The following is a 14,139-nucleotide window of genomic DNA, read 5'->3' as shown; positions in this document are numbered from 1 at the left end:
TGTCTTAGTCCCCGACGCGATTCAAACGAACTGGAGTGTTCGCCCGAAATCTTCACACAGTTTTGCACACCATCCACCGTTGCTTTGATCAGTCTTGTAAGCTTCCCAGAGAAGCTGTTCTCGTCCATAATTTTCCATAGCTCTACGCGGTCTATACTGTCGTATGCCGCCTTGAAATCAACGAACAGATGGTGCGTTGGGACCTGGTATTTACGGCATTTTTGAAGGATTTGCCGTACAGTAAAGATCTGGTCCGTTGTCGAGCACCCGTCAACGAAGCCGGCTTGATAACTTCCCACGAACTCGTTCACTAATGGTGACAGACGACGGAAGATGATCTGGGATATCACTTTGTAGGCGGCATTAAGGATGGTGATCGCTCGAAAGTTCTCACACTCCAGTTTGTCGCCTTACTTGTAGATGGGGCATATAACCCCTTCCTTCCACTCCTCCGGTAGCTGTTCGGTTTCCCAGATTCTGACTATCAGTTTGTGCAGGCAAGTGGCCAGCTTTTCCGGGGCCATCTTGATGAGCTCAGCTCCGATACCATCCTTACCAGCTGTTTTATTGGTCTTTAGCTGTTGAATGGCATCCTTAACTTCCCTCAAGGTGGGGACTGGTTGGCTTCTATCGTCCGCTGAACTGACGTAGTCATCTCCTCCGCTGCCTTGACTCACTGCCTGTACTCTCAGCGCCATTCAGATGTTCCTCGTAGTGCTGCTTCCACCTTTCGATCACCACACGTTCGTCCGTCAAGATGCTCCCATCCTTATCCCGGCACATTTCGGCTCGCGGCACGAAGCCTTTGCGGGATGCGTTGAGCTTCTGATAGAACTTGCGTGTATCTTGAGAACGGCACAACTGTTCCATCTCCTCGCACTCCGCTTCTTCCAGGCGGCGTTTCTTCTCCTGAAAAAGGCGGGTCTGCTGTCTCCGCTTCCGTCTATAACGTTCCATGTTCTGTCGGATACCTTGCTGCAGCACGACCGCCCGCGCTGCGTCCTTCTCCTCCAGAATCTGTCTGCACTCTTCGTCGAACCAATCGTTCCGTCGACTTCGACCCATATACCCGACGTTGTTCTCCTCTACGTCGTTAATGGTTGTTTTAACTGTATTCCAGTAGTCCTTGAGAGGGGTCCCATCAAGCTCACCCTCTTCCGGCAACGCTGCTTCGAGAGACTGCGCGTATGCAGTGGCGATATCAGGTTGCTTCAGTCGTTCTAGGTCGTACTGCAGCGGTCGTCGGTACCGAACATTGTTGATGACGGATAGTTTTGGGCGCAGTTTAACCATCACCAGATAGTGGTCAGAGTCGATGTTAGCGCCACGATATGTCCTGACGTCGATAATGTCGGAGAAGTGCCGTCCATCAATCAGAACGTGGTCGATTTGTGATTCTGTCTGCAGTGGTGATCTCCAGGTGTACCGATACAGGAGGCTGTGTTGGAAGTAGGTGCTGCGAATGGCCATATTCTTGGAGGCGGCAAAATCAATTAGTCGTAGGCCGTTTTCGTTCGTCAGCCGGTGAGCGCTGAACTTTCCAATAGTCGGTCTAAACTCCTCCTCTTGGCCAACCTGGGCGTTCAAATCTCCTATGATGATTTTGACGTCGTGGCTTGGGCAGCTGTCGTACTCACGTTCCAGCTGCGCGTAGAATGCGTCCTTATTATCATCAGTGCTTCCAGAGTGTGGGCTATGGACGTTGATTATGCTGAAGTTGAAGAACCGGCCTTTGATCCTCAACCTGCACATTCTTTCATTGATCGGCCACCACCCGATCACGCGCCTTTGCATATCGCCCATCACTATGAAAGCTGTTCCCAGCTCGTGTGTGTTGCCGCAGCTCTGGTAGATGGTATGATTACCTCTAAACGTTCGCACCATTGATCCCTTCCAACAAACCTCCTGCAGCGCTACGATGCCGAATCCACGGTCCTTGAGCACATCGGCGAGTATGCGTTCCACGAACCGAGTTTCCAATCGCTAGTCCCTTTTCGTCACTGTGGTCTTCGCCGATGGTTCCGGTTCGTAATCTCTTGTTGATTGTCCGTTGCGTGAGTTTTTTTTGGCTGGCTTGCAGGGCCTGACACCAAACCCCCTAAATTTCCGGAGGACCATTCCTCCTTATTTCCGGTGGACCATGGTGCACAGTTTCACTTAGAGTCCCTCGCTGGCCTTCGGACGATGATCAGCCGCCCCTAACATGGAGAACAGACGCTGTTGTGAGCCGATCCTGACATGGAGAACAGACGCTCAATAATATTTGCACCTCCGGAGCATACGACCATAGTTCCACCCGGGGTTGGTTACCCGATCTTCCCTAAGGTTGCTCGTATCCCGGCCAGCACCGCGGGGAGGTAGGGATAGGAGTTGCTGGGTAAGAGGCTAAGGACCGCGAGATGGGGTCTATTTTATTCCTTCAGGTACGCGAAGTACCAATGGTTCGCTTTACCCAGCATTTGCCGTGCCGTTTTTTCGGTATATTTTCGCCAAAAACTATTTCGTGGAATTCATTTTCGCGTTTGAACATTTCGCGGAATAATATTTGGCGGTTTGTAACTTTTCGCGGTACGACATTTGACGGTTTGTACCTTTGTTGTTTCAAGAATTCTTTGGAATTACCAACAAAAGCTCTTTGGAATTAAAAAAAATGTTTGGAAGTTTAGCAGGAAATTCGTCGGAATTTACATGAGAAATTTTTCAGAATTTTCACGAGGATTGTTCCAAATTTCTACAGAAAAATGCTCGGAATATCCACAGAAAGTTACTGTTGAGTATTTTTCGAAATTTACTTGAAAATTCTTCATAATTGTAGAAGAGTGCGGCTGGTAGAAATGGTGTTTTAATGTTGGCTTGCTCAGTCTAGAATCATTAGGAAGGCTAGTTTGGCATAACATAGCTTAAAGAGAAAGCGCTTTCAAGGGAAATTCTCCGGAATTTCAACGGCAAATTATTTAGAATTTCCGAGGAAGATTGTTCAAAATATAGATAGGAAAATTACTCAGATTTCGGCTAATCAGCTAAACGACTTTTTGGCCAAATGATGATTTTAGTCGAACGACACTTTTCGCATTGTTTTTTAAAAAGGACATTTTGAGCCAAATGGCTCTTTCAGCCAAATGACCATTCTTACCAAATTGCATTTTTGGTCAAATGATCTTAAAAATGATCTTTAACTTTAACTGGTCAACAGACTATCTCGGCCGAACGGCATTTTCAGTCAAATGACCTGTTAGAACAAACAAAATTTTCGGCCGAATGTTCCTTTTGGCTGTTTGTCGCTTTCGGCCAAACCAGTTTCGGATAAACATTCAGTTCGTCTCGGCTAAATGGAATTTTTCTAGATGACTTTTGGCTTAGAGGCCGAAGAATTTTCCAAGGCAATTCCAAAGAATTTGCCAAGAAAACTCCGAAGAATTACCCAAGGAAACTCCGAAGAATTTCCCAAGGAAATTCCGAAGAGTTTCCAAAAGAAAACTCCGAAGAAATTCCCAAGGAAACTCCGAAGAATTTTCGAAGGAAATTATGTAAAATTTCAAAATGAAATTCTGGAGAATTTCCACATGAAATTCCCAAAAGTTTCCAAAGGAAATTCCGAAGAGTTTCCAAAGGAAACTCCGAAGAATTTCCCAAGGAAATTCCGAAGAGTTTCCAAAGGAAACTCCGAAGAATTTCCCAAGGAAATTCCGAAGAACTTGCCAAGGAAATTCCGAAGAACTTGCCACGGAAACTCCAAAGAATTTCCCAAGGAAATTCCGAAGATCGTTCCAAGGAAATTCCGAAGATTCTCCTAAGGAAATTCCGAAGAATTCCGGAGTTCTGTTATGGCAAACAAATCTTTCGGTCTAATTACCAGTTCGGCCTAATTCAAAATCTATCAAAACAAAACCAACAAAAACAATCAAAACCTAATCCAAATCCAGTTCAAATCGCATCAAAACCAATCCAAATCCATTCTATATCAAATCCAAAGCCAATTTAAATCAAATTCAAATCCAATTAAATTTCTATCTGAATCCTATCTAAATTCAGTCTAAATACAATCCAATCCAAATCAAATCCAAGTTCATTACAAATGCAATCCAAATTAAAACCGAATGCAATCCATATTTAATCCAAATCCAATTTTTAATCAAATCCAGTTCAACTCGCATCGAAATCCAATCCAAATCCAATCTAAACCCAATTCAAATCCAATCCAAGTCCATTGCAAATCTAACCCAAGTTCAATCCAAAACCATTGAACATCTGTTCCAAATCAAATTCAATTTCAATCCGAAATCAATACAAAAGCAATCCAAGTCCAATCCAAATCTAAATCCAATAAAAAATAGTCAAAATTCAATCCAAATTCAATCCCAATCAAATCGAAGTCGATAACAAATATATTCCAAATCCAATGCTCATGTAATTCAAATCCAAGTAATTTCCAATCCAAATCTTATCTAAATCCAATCCCAATCCAATCCAAATTTAATCCAAATCCAGTTCAAACGCATCATTATCCAATCCAAATAAAAATCCAATTCTAATCCAAATCCAATCTAATCCAAATCCAATCCAAAACCAATCTTAATTCAACCTAAATCCAATCTTAATTCAACCTAAATTCAATCTTAATTCAACCTAAATCCAATCTGAATTCAATCCAAACTCTAACCAAATCCAATCCAAATACAATTCAAATCCAAATCCATTCCCAATCTAATCAAAATCCAATCCAAATCCAATCCAAATCTAATCCTAACTGAAACCGAATTCAATCCTAATACAATTCTAATCTAATTCCAATTTAATACATATCCAATACAAAATCAATCAAAACCTAATCTAATCCAAATTTAATCCAAATTCAGTTCAAATCGCATAAAAACCAATCCAAATCTATTCTATATCCAATCCAAACCCAATTTAAATCAAATACAAATCCAATTAAATTTCTATCTGAATCCAATCTAAATTCAGTCTAAATCCAATCCAAACCAAATCAAATCCAAGTTCATTGCAAATCTAATCCAATTTCAATCTAAATGTAATCCATATTTAATCCAAATCCAATCCAATTTTTAATCAAATCTAGTTCAAATCGCCTCAAAATCCAATCCAAATCCAAAAAAAAAAAGTGCAGATGTTGGATTTTGACACTTTTCGAAAGCAGGACGAGTGGGTTCCTTGCGTGAAAAAAAATAAACAAATAAAAAACAGGACGAGTGGGTACCTGTTTATGAATAGCAAAAATGCATGCAGGACGAGTGGGTACCTGCATGCCGAAACAATAAGGAAAATTATATGAAGCAAGAAAAAGGAGATAAAAGTGCGGGTTCTGTCCCAATTTTCTAACGCAGGTCAAAAAATAAAAATAAAGAAAAACTGTTTGTGAAAAGTAATGAGCAAAGACGTGCACCAATAGTTTCCAAAACTTGAACGTAATAGTTTTCGAATAGTGCACTAGTAAAACATAGGTTTAACTTTTGACTTCCATACAAAACTGATAATTTTGTGTGGTAGGTCGAAAGTTAAAGTAAATGCTAATGATCAAGAAGATGTTTTGATTGCAATTAACGGAAATGATTGGCATTTCAATATGAAATTTCAACAATTAGTATTTTTTTGAAAAGAATAATTGACATTAATTCTAAGCAAGATTTGAAATGAATTTGGAATTGTGTTTAGAATGGTATAGGGTTTAGTATTGAATAAATAAGGATTGGTTTTGTCACTTAAAATTTAAATTCGATTATTGGATTTTTATTGGACTGAATTTGCTTTGGATTTGTTGTACATATTGATTTGATTTTGTTTTCGGCTATATATGCTTCGTTATGGATTAAAAGGGTTTATGTTGAATGAAGGCTGGATGAAATGGGTGAATGGATGTGGATATGGTCATTCTGTAGACGAAGTTTCCAACGAAAGGAAGTGCGCGTTCTTTATGGTGTATTTTAAAACGGCTATGTTTTGGCTGGTGCTTATCGGCTCCCGGATGGATACGACACTGCTAACAGTTTCAGATAAACATTCAGTTCGGTTCGGCTAATTGGAATTTTTACTAGATGACTTTTGGCTTAAAGGTCAGTATCGACTTAAAAAGTAGAAGTTATGTAGTTTTGTTTAATGGTCATTTGTCAAAAAGGCTATTTAACACAACGAGTGGCCAGTTATGATCATATGATCCGTTCAGTAATTATAGTATGCCAAATTATATTTTCGGCCAAACGGCATTTTTGGCATAATGACTTCTTCGGCCAAACGATCGATTCGACCAGACGACGAAAGGGCAAACGTCTTTTTCGGCAAATTACCAGTTCCGCCGTCTGTCACTTTCGGCCAATGGAATTTCCCAAGAATTTCTTATGGACAATACAAAGAATTTCCTGTAGAAATCCAAAGAAATTTCTTGAAAACTTCAAGCATTTTTCCCATAAAACCAAAGATTTTTTGATGAAATTTACATTTTGAAATTTTTTTCGCTGAAACTTTTGAAAGTTTTCGTCGTGAAAATTCCAAAGAGTGTCCCGCGGATAGTAGTCCGCGGTAGTAGTCTTAAACAATCTAGATTGATAAATTCAACGAAGCATCGGTTCTACCAATCACAAGCTCCTACAATTATGAAGGATTTTCTGTGTAAATTTTGAAAAATATTTTCTTGTTCAAATTTGGAATAAGTTCCCGTTAAAATTCTTAAGAGAATCTCATCTAAATCTCGAAAAAAATTCCTCTGAAATTTCAAACATTGTTGCTTCTCTTGGTAATTTCAAAGAAAGTCTCAAAACTTCAGTAGTTCCCGTGGGAAATGTGAAAATAATTTTCAAATGCATGTTCTGGAAAAACTTATAAAAAAATCTGGAGAAGTCGATCCAATTTCGGAGAAATTCAAAACATTCTTCCGTGAAAATAACCAAAATGGACTGCAGCCGAACGACACTTTTGGCCTAATGTCATTTTGACCAAAGGGCAAATTTGGCCGATTAAGCTATTCGGCCAACCCTTTTTTTTATTTATTAATATTACTTATTACATCAACAGACTTGAAACAATAGAGGTAATAAACTATAGAGGACGCTTGTCGCTGTCGTCACTGGCGAAACATCTTTTGCTGGCGAGGATAGGGCACTAAATGTCAACAAAGGAAAAATCAGTACGTTTTGACAGATAGGTACCCAACATGTTTGGGGACGATAACAAAGAGAACCGCAGCGACAATCGTCCTCTATAGTTTATTACCTCTATTCTTGAAACAGCCCCAATGATGGTTAAAGTAAATATAAATACAATGGCAAAGGTGACGTTGAACTACGTGGCAGTACTGATAGTTTTCGTGATTGTTTTGCTGAGATTGAGTGAGCATTACAAACCATTGTGATGTATATAATTTTTAGAACAAAATTTGAAAAGGATGATGAAAATAAAATTTTCAAATAATCAAGGATGAACAACACTCTCAAGCGAACACATGTCCAAATTATCAATTGACGAAAACTCGCTAGAGAGTAAAAGTCGTTCGATAATTGTATCTCGATTCGAAGCATTGGTAAATGCTACTTTTGAACTTATTTTCCTTATTCTAATAGATTAGTAAGTTGAAAACCAGGCCATGTTCCAGTTGGAATGTAGTGCTATGGAAGAAGAAGCTTGCGATGCACTAAGGCATTTTATGAGACAGATCGAAACAGCTGTTTTTCCCGTGTTTATCTACTTTGACAATTAGTGGGAGCCCGTTTGTTTGGTAAATTGCTGAACATTCCGATGGGTCCCATCATCAATTCTGCCTGTTTTACTTTTCGTCTACCTGAGTTTTAGAACATGTTTTTCATGTGATTCTTAAAACGTGTAGTTAGATTATTCATATCATTGCATTCTAAGCATGAAATGCTGAAGAAAACACGAAAGAAAAGCAAAACATTACATACATTACATACATTTTGTGTTCGGACCTAACGAAATGTTCACGTAGAATCATACCAAAACAAAACATTAGAAGTAAATAATCAGGCCACCACGAAACGTCTCATAAAATGCCTTCTTACAAGTTTGACTGATTCACCAAAACCGATTGCTAAACTGTTAATAAGTGTTCAGTAGTATAAATAATAATACACACAAAAAAAAATCGTTGGTAAAAGTAAAAAAACGTTGGTAAAATTAAGAAAATTAGTTAGTGATTTTCAGTAGAAAGTATAAGATTGTTGAATCCACCAATGCAAAAATTGTCACTTCGGTATGAACGTTAACAAGAGCCAACTTTTCAAAACAACATTTTCCTCTCAAAACTAAATGTGTATTTTACATTGGAATCAACTAGTTATCTTTCAGTATAACAAGTGGTGTGAGCTTTTAATACAACAAGTGGATTTTTCCTTGATTTTTACCCAAGAATGCTAAAATAAAATTTCATATATTTAGAAATCATCATTTTTTCCTTTATTTATTTATAAATACAGAATATTTCATTGGATGCTATTATAAATACAAATCCGAACCCGAAGAAACTGCTTGTTCCTGTTGTGTTCTATAAATGAATCTTCCAACTGTGCATTGTAACCGCGCAATTTTGGCGGATTGTGATGATGGAACCGCTATATAAGTGAAAAATATATTAAGAAAAGCACCCATATTAGGGTTTTACATTATTTACTTTATCGGGCAGAGGACAGATGAAGCGTCAATTAGGCAGAATTCGATGCGTGCTCGTGGATCGGCGAGGAGGACTAATAATGTGTTTTCTCGCGTAACATTTGAAAAGGGCCTACAGCCAAAACGTAAATACTGAGAAAATGCCGTTCGAAAAAATGCATCACAATTTCTATTCCTATTTCCCAGGTTTATGATATTTTAAGCAGCATAAACTCCTAAAAGCACATAATCAGCACTATTTATCCATCCATAACCTTAATTGCATCGAAAACATGCAAAATGTGTCGAAATTGTTAAAATAAAAGTTTAAGTCTATTTTAATGTTTTTCTCCGGGATAGGCCCTCTTGATAAGTCATTCTGCATTTGCTTGTCATTCATAGACCCTTTGTTTATGGCATTTTTCGAAAGTAAACACGGGATAAGGCTTTTCGGGAGGGGAAATTTTCTCTCTCCGAGGTCGGGCCGATGACGGTGCGGAAAAAAATTTCGTTATCGGCCCGAAGTTTGGAGGAGGCTTATCCCAGACAGAAAAAAACGAGTGGCTTGCCGTTTTTTAGGTGGACCTACAAATATTTTGAAAATAATACATTGTAGGCCCAATTAAAAATTAGTTTTTTCTAAGTAATTTAATTGAAGATGCGAACATTTTTATACTATTAGTAGCTATTAGAGGATGCTATCGAAGGTGTTAAAATTGAATTTGTTTACTTTTCATTGTAGGCCCTAATCAATTGTTAAGCGAGTTTTGCAATGTATGCGGTCCGGGTCGAAGCGCCCAAAAGTCCAGCGTCCGGAAGAATCGGAGCCATCAACTCACGCGAATCTCAAACGCTCCCATTTGTTGGTCAATTTTCGTACCCATTCGTGACCTTGAAAAAAGTTTTTATGAATAATATATCAATAAATTATTATTAAATTTCAAGGTACCTTACTGATGGTGCTGGGAAGTGCTTTCTCGTTTTCTTTGCCACTGTCACTGACAGATAGTCGTGGGCTGCCAGTTGCATTATTTTTTTCTGTCAGTGTTGCCAAAAATGTGAAATGTTGGGGTTGGTTTGAATATTTTACAATTTTCGTACTGAGAGTTTTGACTGTCAAAATAAGAATTTAAAACTGAAGAAAAACTTTCAAATCAATCAATTCAGCATTTGACTAAAAAGTTTTAGCTCTTAAAATTACCAAATTTCTCATGTTCTTAAAATAAAAATAAGAAAATGTTGGAATCCCAACTTTTTTTTTCTCTGTGTATATACTCAGTAAAATAATATATATTCAGTAAAATAAATAATCATACATGAATATTGTAACACACTGGGACTCAGCTTTTACGCGGAGGATATGGGCCACGTAAATTGAAACAACGTACAAAACTGCATAAATTCCAAAATATGTCTAAATGAATCGCGTTAATCCCGGTGAAAAACAATTTCATAAAAAGCGATTCGTGTAAAAAACGCATAAAAAACGACTTCAGTGTACATCGGGAATGAAGCGTTGACTCGTTGATCGGATGGTCCAAGAAAATTGAAAATCCATCGAGAAACGGCTGAGATATTAACGATCAAAATCTATCATATTTTCGTGACGTTTTTCGATTTTTTGCAATTGTATACAGTAGCCGTTCGATAACTGCAAAATGTTTACTTTTCAGTTAACGAATGCCATTCGATAACTGCAACGCATTCTAGACGTCAAATGGTTGTCATTCGACGTCAGATGCAATAAAAGTGCATCAAAATGTGCAGCGCTATGCAGCTGTCATTGAGTTTGACATCAGTTTGAAGCTTAGCGGTCCGATAACTGCAAAACTGTTACAACTATCGAATTGCAGTTAAAAAGCATTGCAGTTAAATGACTTGCAGTTATCGAACGTCTACCCTGACGTCTACTGTATATAGAAAAGACAGACGTAGTTCTACGTCAAAATAAAACAGTATGAAAATCGATGATAATACGAGATTGGCGTATTATCCTCGTTGGAGCTTACCGCTATTAATGTTTATTGAATTTCTAATCTCGCCTAATAAATCATTTTCAAAAAAATCTCGGTTTGTAATTTTTAAAATTATTTTCAATTCCTTTTGGCTATACATATTCGCGAAGTCAAAGCAAATTCTGCTCTTCCCTCCTATGGGAAATCCCATTGCTATCTGTCAGAGTTTGAGTGAAACATGGCCGCCATCTCCTCCTCTCTGTTGCTCTACTGTAAAAACCCATAAAGAACTGTCATTGTTTGTGTGAAGAATTTTGCTTCGACTTCGCGAATATATTACGAAATATTACCTTGCCGTGTTAAATTTCAGTGATTCTCGTGCGATTCTCCTCTGATGACAGCGTTCAATGAAAATAAATACTAAAGGTACACGTAAAAAATAACCCTATATGTTATGGCAAAAACCATTCGAAAATACTTATACTCTTCATTATGCCACCTAATCTGAGAGAGAGAAGATAGGGATCCTATAATGAGAGATATGCGAAAGCGGCCATTGTAAGCCAATCGAGCATTGAGAACTGTCAAAACGTGAGCCAAATGAACATTGTTATTGTTGCAGAATGAGACGAGATTGAAAGGTATTGAGATAGATTTTAAGAGAAGTTCCATCGAATAAACAATTTGTTTTACTTTCGCGAGTAGAAGTAATCTAGTTTATGTATCGTGTTTCGCCTATTTGTATTGCACTTTTATTTTAGTGATAATGCTTATTTAAACACTGTTAGTGGACAGACAAACATATTCCAAATTGTTATCAAATGCAAAGTCATATGCAAGCCTCAACATTTTGCGCTGCGGCAAGTGCTGGAAGCGTTTGCTAACAAGAGTAACAGCGTTGCTAAATCGTCTGAAAAAGTATTTGCATATCTCTCATTATAGGATCCCTAAGAGAAGACAGCTCGCTTTATTTACGTTCATCCTAATGTCACCGCCAGGGTTCTTATATCAGGGTTCACTCACTTCGACAGTAGATGGGAGAGACTAGCGCGGGGGTGAAAAATTCATTTTCAGTGCAAAACATAAACAAACTTGGTGGCTGCCCCATATAAAAATCCAAGATGGCTGAATCATGTAATTGGCATACTGCTACACCTGTTTGTATTCACCTTGGTCACCGCGATCCAGTCAGAGTGCGAACCGAAAAAGTAAACACTGCGATGCAACTTCAAATGGTCGTAACCAAAATTATTTATTTAGCGCTTTATGTTCGCAACTTTTCTTATATCTGCTACAGTGAATTGAACCCGTAATTATTCATGTGAATGATCCCGTATTATGAGAAATCGGGTTTGTTGCACGTTATGAAGTTTATAACCATGAAAATCAGCTAATTCGAACAAGTTTTTATTGGAGTGAAAAATGTTACTTCCGACGTTATGAAATGTTACTTTGATTTGTTGAGTTTCCTCGGTTTCCACACAAATAAAGAAGAAGAAAATATAGTAAATAAACGATCTGTCAGTGAGCTGGCTTCTCTCTCTCAGCACCTAATGAATGATTTCATATCAAAAAGCTAATAACATTCATAAGTTAATGAAAAGTATAAGCACAGACAAACAGACATAACACATTGAACATTTACTCATCAAATTCATCGTCGTTCAAACACTAACGACATCTATTGTTATGAAAACTCATATGTGGATATGTACGTTATGTGGAAGATATTGATTTGGAAAATGTATTGGAGGTAACCACTTTCCCTTCGATGGGACTCGAACCCATGACCCTACAGTACGCTAGACTGGTGCTTTAACCAACTAAGCTACGAAGGACCTCCGTCGGCCTTCGCAACCTAGCGGCTACTGAACGAGCTCGAGATTCCCAAATTGGACGCATAGTCAAATCACTCGCAATCCATTTCTCAAGCCAATACTTCCACATGTGTATTGTACACGTCCACATTAGAGGAGCGTGAGTATTTAGAATGTCTGGCGGCTATACACATTCTTCATCAGCAACGGTACTGATCAAGTGAGGTTGTGTAAGCTATTTGCCAGTCGGTCGTCAAGCTCAGACCCGACCGCATTGCGTAGGCAAGAGCACGCAACTCTATTTCAGTTGTATCAAGGGTAATTGCCTATTTCCTTGTATTAAACCATCCGACTTGGACGTTAATTTACGATGTTATGAAAGCTCATATGTGGATATGTACGTTATGTGGAAGTATTGATTTGGAGAAATGTATTGGAGTGATTCGACTATGCGTCCAATTTGGGAATCTCGAGTGACCCTACAGTACGCTAGACTGGTGCTTTAAGGCCGACGGAGGTCCTTCGTAGCTTAGTTGGTTAAAGCACCAGTCTAGCGTACTGTAGGGTCATGGGTTCGAGTCCCATCGAAGGGAAAGTGGTTACCTCCAATACATTTTCCAAATCAATATCTTCCACATAACGTACATATCCACATATGAGTTTTCATAACATTGTAAATTAACGTCCAAGTCGGGTGGTTTAATTCCCGGAAATAGGCAATTACCTTTGATTGAACTGACATATGTTGATTTCAGTTAGTTGGGTAAATCACGAACCAGATGGCGGTAGTGAGCAAACGTCAAACAAGAGCAAATCCGATGCGCGCGCCACGAGTGATCGATTGGCCAACTAATGATTATTTGAATTGACCAGTAAATCAATGAACGATGGAAATTTGACGAGTGTTATGTCTGTTTGTCTGTGGTATAAGTTTCCGAATGTATGTGACTAATGCGATGTATAAGTTTTTTCTTATACATGTCATTAAGCGCCTGCTTTGGCAAAAAAGTATTAGAAATATTAATAATAAACAACATTAAATTTTTTTACGTGTATGGAAATCCATATATTGTGTGCGTGCCTTTCGTGTATGGCGAAAAAGCTTTCACTACTACATTCAAACGAGCTCCCATAAGAAGCCGTGCAAATATGTACGTCACCATTTGCTGTTTACATTTTTCATCATCCACTAATACGCTTGCATTTGGTCTTCTTCATCACCTTCTATCTATTGTCATTGGACAGCGTTCTTCTCCTCGCGTCAGATTTATACAGGCTATAGACATCCCTATCTAACTCCCTTATGGGCCAAACACAATTGATACGTTTGCGTGCGTTTTGACAGTTTTCCCATGGGAAAACTGTCAAAACGCACGCAAACGTATCAATTGTGTTTGACCCATTAGTCTAAAAACAGCCACCATGTCCCGGGCACAGTGTGCAGATAGACCGCTGTCAGTTGCATCACGGAGAAAAGGCCATCTAGGTTGAAACAACCAAAATGTTGGTTGAATTTCAAACTAAATTTTTTGTTGCTTTTAAGTCTGAATTGCTTGATTCAAAGTTCAGAAAGGAGTTTGAAACAAACAACGTTTTTGGTTTGTTTTCAACCTTTAATGAATGATCATTCCAACCTCAATTATGCTTGTTACAACCAAACATTTTAGTTTATTTCCACCATAAATTGGGTTCCATTTAATTGCGGTGTGTTTCATAATTCAAATTTCGCTATTAGTTTGATTCAACTAATTTAG

General features: G+C 38.4%; 1 long non-coding RNA gene across 1 annotated transcript; it reads right to left on the bottom strand.

Annotated features, from left to right (window-relative positions):
• Positions 1-8,396: 8,396 nt before the first annotated feature.
• On the bottom strand, positions 8,397-8,723 carry LOC134214073 (uncharacterized). The gene is made up of 2 exons (XR_009979636.1): positions 8,636-8,723; positions 8,397-8,576 (listed from the first exon to the last, which is right to left on the bottom strand). It is a non-coding gene; the product is annotated as an uncharacterized LOC134214073 (long non-coding RNA).
• Positions 8,724-14,139: the final 5,416 nt, after the last annotated feature.

This window comes from Armigeres subalbatus, chromosome 2 (genome assembly GCF_024139115.2).
Source record: "Armigeres subalbatus isolate Guangzhou_Male chromosome 2, GZ_Asu_2, whole genome shotgun sequence".
NCBI lineage: Eukaryota > Metazoa > Arthropoda > Insecta > Diptera > Culicidae > Armigeres > Armigeres subalbatus.
The sequence above is the reverse complement of the archived record's forward strand: the minus strand, read 5'-3'. Positions and strand labels throughout refer to the sequence as shown.